The following is a 6968-nucleotide window of genomic DNA, read 5'->3' as shown; positions in this document are numbered from 1 at the left end:
AGTGGAGGTCTTGTCTGCCACCTTGTATAGTTCTAGAGGTATGATCTCATGAACTTCTATTTTCTCTCCATTCATGATACTATTGATCATGATAGTCCGGTCTATTGTAACTTCAGACCGGTTGCTAGTAGGAATGATAGAGCATTGGATGAACTCCAACCATCCCCCTGCCACGGGTTTGAGGTCAGGCATTCTCAATTGAACAGACTTGCCTTCTAAGTCTCTCTTCCATTGTGCTCCTTCCACACAGATGTCCATGAGGACTTGGTCCAACCTTTAATCAAAGTTGACTCTTCTAGTGAAAGGATGAGGATCTCCTCTCATTATCGGAAAGTTGAATGCCAACCTTACAATTTCCAGACTAAAATCCAAGTATTTCCTCCGAACCATTGTGAGCCAATTCTTTGGGTTCGGGTTCACACTTTGATCATGGTTCTTAGTGATCTATGCATTAGTGTAGAACTCTTAAACCATTAAGATTTTGACTTGTTGGATAGGGTTGGTGAGAGTTTCCCAACCTCTTATTCGAACCTCACGTCGGATCTCCAGATATTCACTCTTTTTGAGCAAGAAGGAGACCTCAGGGATCACCTTTTTCTTGGCCACAACTTCATAGAAGTGGTCTTAATGGACCTTTGAGATGAATCTTTCAATATCTCATGATTCAGAGGGGAAAGCAATAGCCTTCCCTTTCCTCTTTCTAGAGGTTTCTCCAGCCTTAGGTGCCATTAATGGTTATGGAAAAACAAAAAGCAGAGCTTTTTCCCACACTAAACTTAAAAGGTTTGCTCGTCCTCGAGCAAAAGAAGAAAGAAAGGAAGAGAAGAAAAAGAAATTAAGGAGATAGAGGGAGGTTTGAGTTCGGCCAAAAGGGGGGGTTTAAGTGTTTATGATGTGTGAAATTAAAGGTGGTAAGGAGGGGTATTTATTGGAGAGAGAGAGGGGGGGAATTCATGTAAGAAGGGGTTGGGTTTGGGAGGGAAATGTTTTGAATTTGAATGGTGAGGTAGGTGGGGTTTTATGATGGGTTTTTGGGGAATAGTGGATGGATGTGAGTGGTGAAGAGATTGTAGGGAAGAGGGTAGGACTTGATAGGTGAATGGTATTTGGGGAAGAGTGTTATGGAAAGGTGTGAAGAAGAGAGAGAGTGAGTTGGGGTAGTGGGGATCCTGTGGGATCCACAGATCCTGAGGTGTCAAGGAATTCTGCTCCCTGCACCTTTTTGGCGTTTAAACGCCCTCTGTGTGCCATTTCTGGTGTTTAACGCAATCTCTGCTACCTTTTCTAGCGTTAAACGCCAGGCTGATGCCCTTTTCTGGCGTTTAACACCCACCAGACACCCTTTATGGCGTTAAACGCCAATCTGTCTGCCAATTTTAGCGTTTAACGCCAGCCAGACACCAGACACCCTTTTCTGGCGTTAAACGCCAGTCTGTTTGCCAATTCTAGCGTTTAACGCCCAGAATGCTACCAGACTGGGCGTTAAACGCCCATTCTGCTATCCTTAGTAAGCCTGTCCTCCAGGGTGTGCTATTTTTGATGTTGTTTTTGATTCCGCTTTAATTCTACAGCTGTTTTTGTGACTTTACATGATCATCTACCTAAAGAAAACATAACTTGACGATGGAAAATAAATGTCTATAGAAATAAATATAATTAAATAGCATTGGGTTGCCTCCCAATAAGCGCTTCTTTAATGTCAATAGCTTGATAGTGAGCTCTTAGAGCGCTTCACAGAGACTCGGAGCTTAATGGTGGCCTCCCAACACCAAACTTAGAAGTTGAGTGTGGGGGCTCTGTTTGACTCTGTGTTGAGAGAAGCTTTTTATGCTTCCTTTCCGTGGTTACAGAAGAAGATCCTTGAGCCTTAAACACAAGGTAGTCTTCATTCAATTGAAGGACTAACTCTCCTCTGTCCACATCAATCACAGCCCTTGCTGTGGCTAGGAAGGGTCTTCCAAGGATAATGGATTCATCCTCATCCTTCCCAGTGTCTAGGATTATGAAATCAGCAAGGATGTATAGGCCTTCAACCTTCACTAAGACATCCTCTACAAGTCCATAAGCCTGTTTCCTTGATTTGTATGCCATCTCTATTGAGATTCTTGCAGCTTGTACCTCAAAGATCCCTAGTTTCTCCATTACAGAGAGTGGCATGAGGTTTATTCCTGACCCCAGGTCACACAGAGCCTTCTCAAAGGTCATGGTGCCTATGGTACAAGGTATTAAGAACTTTCCGGGATCCGGTTTCTTCTGAGGTAATTTCAGTTGAACCAAGTCATTCAATTCATTGATGAAAAATGGAGGTTCATCCTCCCAAGTCTCATTACCAAATAACTTGGCATTCAGCTTCATGATTGTTCCAAGATACTGAGCAACTTACTCTTCAACAATATCTTTATCCTCTTCAGAGGAGAAATACTCATCAGAGCTTATGAATGGCAACAGTAAGTCCAGTAGAATCTCTATGGTCTCTGTATGAACCTCATATTCCTTTGGTTCCTCATTAGGGAACTCCTTAGTGGTCAGTGGACGTCCATTGAGGTCTTCCTCACTGGAAATCACTGCATCTTCCTCCTCTATAGGTTCGGCCACCTTGTGTATATTGATGGCCTTGCACTATCTCTTTGGATTCTCTCATGTATTGCTTGGGAGAGTACTAGGAGGGATTTCAGTAACTCTTTTACTCAGCTGACCCACTTGTGCCTCCAAATTTCTGATGGAGGACCTTGTTTCAGTAGTATACATGAATTGGTTATTTTCAACCATCTCAATGAGTTCCTGGGCTTCTGCAGGCGTTTTCTTCAGATGAAGAGATCCACCAGCAGAGTGGTCCAATGACATCTTGGATAATTCAGACAGACCATCATAGAATATACATAAGATGCTCCATTCTGAAAGCATGTCAGAAGGACACCTTCTTATCAATTGCTTGTATCTTTCCCAAGCTTCATAGAGGGATTCACCTTCCTTCTGTCTGAAGGTTTGGACTTCCACTCTAAGCTTGGTCATCTTTTGAGGTGGAAAGAATTTGGCCAAAAAAGCATTGACCAACTTTTCCCAAGAGTTTAGGATTTCTTTAGGTTATGAGTCCAATCATATCCTAGTTCTGTCTCTTACAGCAAAGGGGAAAAGCATAAGCTTGTAGACCTCGGGATTAACCCCATTGGTCTTAACAGTGTCACAGATTTGCAAGAATTCAGCTAAGAACTGATGAGGATCTTCCAATGAAAGTCCAAGAAACTTGCAATTCTAGTGCATTAGAGAAACTAATTGAGGCTTAAGCTCAAAATTGTTGGCTCCAATTGCAGGAATTGAGATTCTTCTTCCATAGAAGTCAGAAGTTGGTGCAGTAAAGTTACCAAGCACCTTCCTTGCATCTCCACCATTGTTGTTGGGTTCGGCTGCCATGTTTGCTTCTTTTTCAAAAATTTCTGTCAGGTCTTCTCCAGAACGTTGTGCTTTAGCTTCTCTTAGCTTCATCTTCAGAGTCCTTTCAGGTTCAGGATCAGCTTCAACAATAATGTCTTTATCCCTATTTTTGTTCATATGAAAAAAAAGAGAATAGAAAAGAAGAGGAATCCTCTAAGTCACAGTATAGAGATTCCTTTATGTGAGTAGAAGAATAGAAGAATAAAATGATGAGGTAGAGAGAGAATAAAAAGAATCCGAACACAGAGAGATGGAGAGGGCTTGAATTATGAGTAGAAGAGAAGTGTTAGTAAATAAATAAAATAAATAGAAAGAGATGAGAGGGAGAGTATTCGAATATTAATTAAAAAAAGAAAAATATTTTTGTTTTTATTTAATTAATTAATTTAGTTTTGAAAATATTAAAAGAAATAAAATAATACAAAATTAAAATTTAAAACAATTAGTTAATTAAAAAGAATTTTCAAAAAGTGGTTAGTGGTTTTCGAAAATTAGAGAGAGAGAAAATTAGTTAGGTGGTTTTGAAAAAGACAAGAAATAGTAAACTTTTTTAAAATTAAAACAAACAAGTCAACTGGTTAATTGAAAAAGATTTGAAAATAAATTTTGAAAAGATAAGAAGTTAGAAGAAGATTTTGAAATAAAGTTTTGAAAAATATATGATTGAAATTTATTTTGAAAAAAATTTGATTTTTAAAATTAAAGTTGATGACTTGCCTAATAAGAAACTAAAAGATATGATTCTAGAATTTAAAGATTGAACCTTTGTTAACAGGAAAGTAACAAACTTGAAACTTTTGAATCAAAACATTAATTGTTAGCAAGGTTTTCAAAAATATGAAATAAAATTAAGAAAAAGATTTTGAAAATTTATTTAAGAAATTTGAAAATATTAAGAAGAAAAATGAAAAAGATTTGACTTTTGAAAAATATTTGAAAAGATAAAATTTTTAAATTGAAATTTTGACTTGACTAAGAAGAAACAATTAAATTTTAAAAATTTTTGACTAAGTCAACCCAAAATTTCGAAATTTATGAGTAAAATAAGGGAAAGATATTATTTTTGATTTTTTTGAATTAATGAAGAAAGAGAAAAACAACAAAATGACACAAGATATAAGAATTTAAGATCAAAATAAATAATGCATGCAAGAACACTTTGAATGTCAAGATGAACACCAAGAACACTTTGAAGATCATGATGAACATCAGGAACATATTTTTGGAAATTTTTAAGAAAGGAGACACATGCAAGACACCAAACTTAGAACTTTTTAATGTTTAGACACTAATAATTCGAAAATGCATATGAAAAATAAGAAAAGATACAAAACAAGAAAAATTAAAGACCAAATAAGGAAAATCATCAAGAACAACTTCAAAATCAAAGAAGAACACAATGCATGAATTTAAAAAATATCTGAAATTCCCACCAATGATTTACATAAGTATCTTATTTTATTTCCTATTTTATTTATCTTTTAATTATTAAAACCTCATAACCATTTGAATCCGCCTGACTAAGATTTACAAGATGACCATAGCTTGCTTCAAGCCGACAATCTCCGTGGGATCGACCCTTACTCACGTAAGATATTACTTGGATGACCCAATGCAGTTGCTGGTTAGTTGTGCGGAGTTGTGAAAAGTGTGATCACAATTTTTTGCACAAGTTTTTGGCACCGTTGCCGGGGATTATTTGAGTTTGGACAACTGACGGTTCATCTTGTTGCTTAGATTGGGTAATTTTATTTTATGTTTCAGTTTTTATTATTTTTATTTTCGAAAAAAAATCTAATAAAACCATAAAAACCAAAAAAATTTTTGTGTTTCTTGTTTGAGTCCAGTGTCAAATTTTAAGTTTGGTGTCAATTGCATTTTTTTAATTTTCTTAAAGCGTTTGGAGATGCTTTGTTGCTTCTGAACCTCTTCTTTCCTATTGTCTTCTTCCAACCATGCGTGCTCCTTTCCATGGCAAGTTGTATGATCCTCTCGGATGAAAAATACCAGGTACGGTTTCTGCACGGCTAATCAACTGTCGAATTTCTCGTCTCGGATGAAAAATACCAGGTACAGCTACCGCACGACTAATCATCTGTCGGTTCTCAATAGCGTCGGAATAGGATCTCTCTATCCTTTTGCACACTGTCACTGCACCCAACATTCGCAAGTTTGAAGCTCGTCACAGTCATCCCTTCCCAGATCCTACTCGGAATACCACAGACAGGGTTTAGACTTTTTGGATCTTAGGAATGCTGCCAATTGGTTCTAGCCTATACCACGAAGGTTCTAATCCCCGGACTTGGTCCGTGGATTAGAGACTCAAGAGAATATACTCTGGCTGTCGTTCAATGACTACGTTGAACATCATGTAGATAGCTTGTGGTTGTCAGGCACGCGGATCTTGGCTAAGTAAGTAACGAAGATAGTGGGTGATTGTCACGGGTCACCCTTTCATTCTGACTTAATTGAATTAAGTACGAAAGTATATCTTGGAGAAGTAGGCATGAATTGAAAGAAAAATAATAGTACTTGCATTAATTAATGAAGAACAGCAGAGCTCTGCACCTTAATCTATGAGGTGTAGAAACTTCACTGTAAAAAATACATAAGAGAAAGAGGTCTAGACATGGCCGAATGACCAGCCTCCAAATGTAACATAAGATGATAAATTATAATAAGATTGTCTGCGAATACAATAGTAAAAAGTGCTATTTATACTAAACTAGTAACTTAGGTTTACAGAAAATGAGTAACTAAGTGCAGATGATGCATAAATCCACTTTCGGGGCCCACTTGGTGTGTGCTTGGGCTGAGCATCGAAGCTTTCATGTGCATAGGCCATTCTTGGAGTTAAACACTAGCTTGGGTACTAGTTTGAACGCCAGTTTGGGCCATAAAATCTCAGGCAAAGTATGGACTATTATTCATTGCTGAAAAGCCCAAGATGTCTACTTTCCAACACAATTGAGAGTGCACCAGTTGGGCTTCTGTAGCTCCAGAAAATCTACTTCGAGTGCAGGAGGGTCAGAATCCAACAGCATCTATAGTCCTTTCTCAGCCTCTGAATCAGACTTTTGCTCAGATCCCTCAATTTCAGTCAGAAAATACCTGAAATTACAAAAAAATATAGAAACTCATAGTAAAGTCTAGAAATGTGATTTTTGCATAAAAATTAATAAAAATATAATAAAAAGTAACTAAAACATACTAAAAACTATGTAAAAACAAAGCCAAAAAGGGTATAAATTATCTGCTCATCAAGGATAAAAAGGTAGGCTATTTGGGTAAGTGAGCTATTTGAACAATGGCCTCAATCATATAAGTGCATTTATACACAAACTAATGGACATAAAGAATCAAACAAATCAAAGATTGCAATCATAAAAACAGAATAATGCACACAAGAATAAAAATAAGTGGTTATATGATGTAACCACACAATTAGGTTCAAATCTCACATGCTTGTGTTCTTAGCTCAAAAACATGACCCACAATATATGTAATTCAAGAAAGTTCTAGAAATTTTTTTCAAT

The 6968-nt window shown here is 37.1% G+C and overlaps 1 non-coding gene across 1 annotated transcript; it reads left to right on the top strand.

Moving 5' to 3' along the window:
- The first annotated feature begins 2898 nt into the window (after positions 1-2898).
- On the top strand, positions 2899-3006 carry LOC148567426 (small nucleolar RNA R71). The gene has a single exon (XR_015882447.1). It is a non-coding gene; the product is annotated as a small nucleolar RNA R71 (small nucleolar RNA).
- Positions 3007-6968: the final 3962 nt, after the last annotated feature.

The sequence above is a fragment of the Arachis ipaensis genome, chromosome B4 (genome assembly GCF_059453495.1).
Source record: "Arachis ipaensis isolate K30076 ecotype BB chromosome B4, ASM5945349v1, whole genome shotgun sequence".
NCBI lineage: Eukaryota > Viridiplantae > Streptophyta > Magnoliopsida > Fabales > Fabaceae > Arachis > Arachis ipaensis.
The sequence above is the reverse complement of the archived record's forward strand: the minus strand, read 5'-3'. Positions and strand labels throughout refer to the sequence as shown.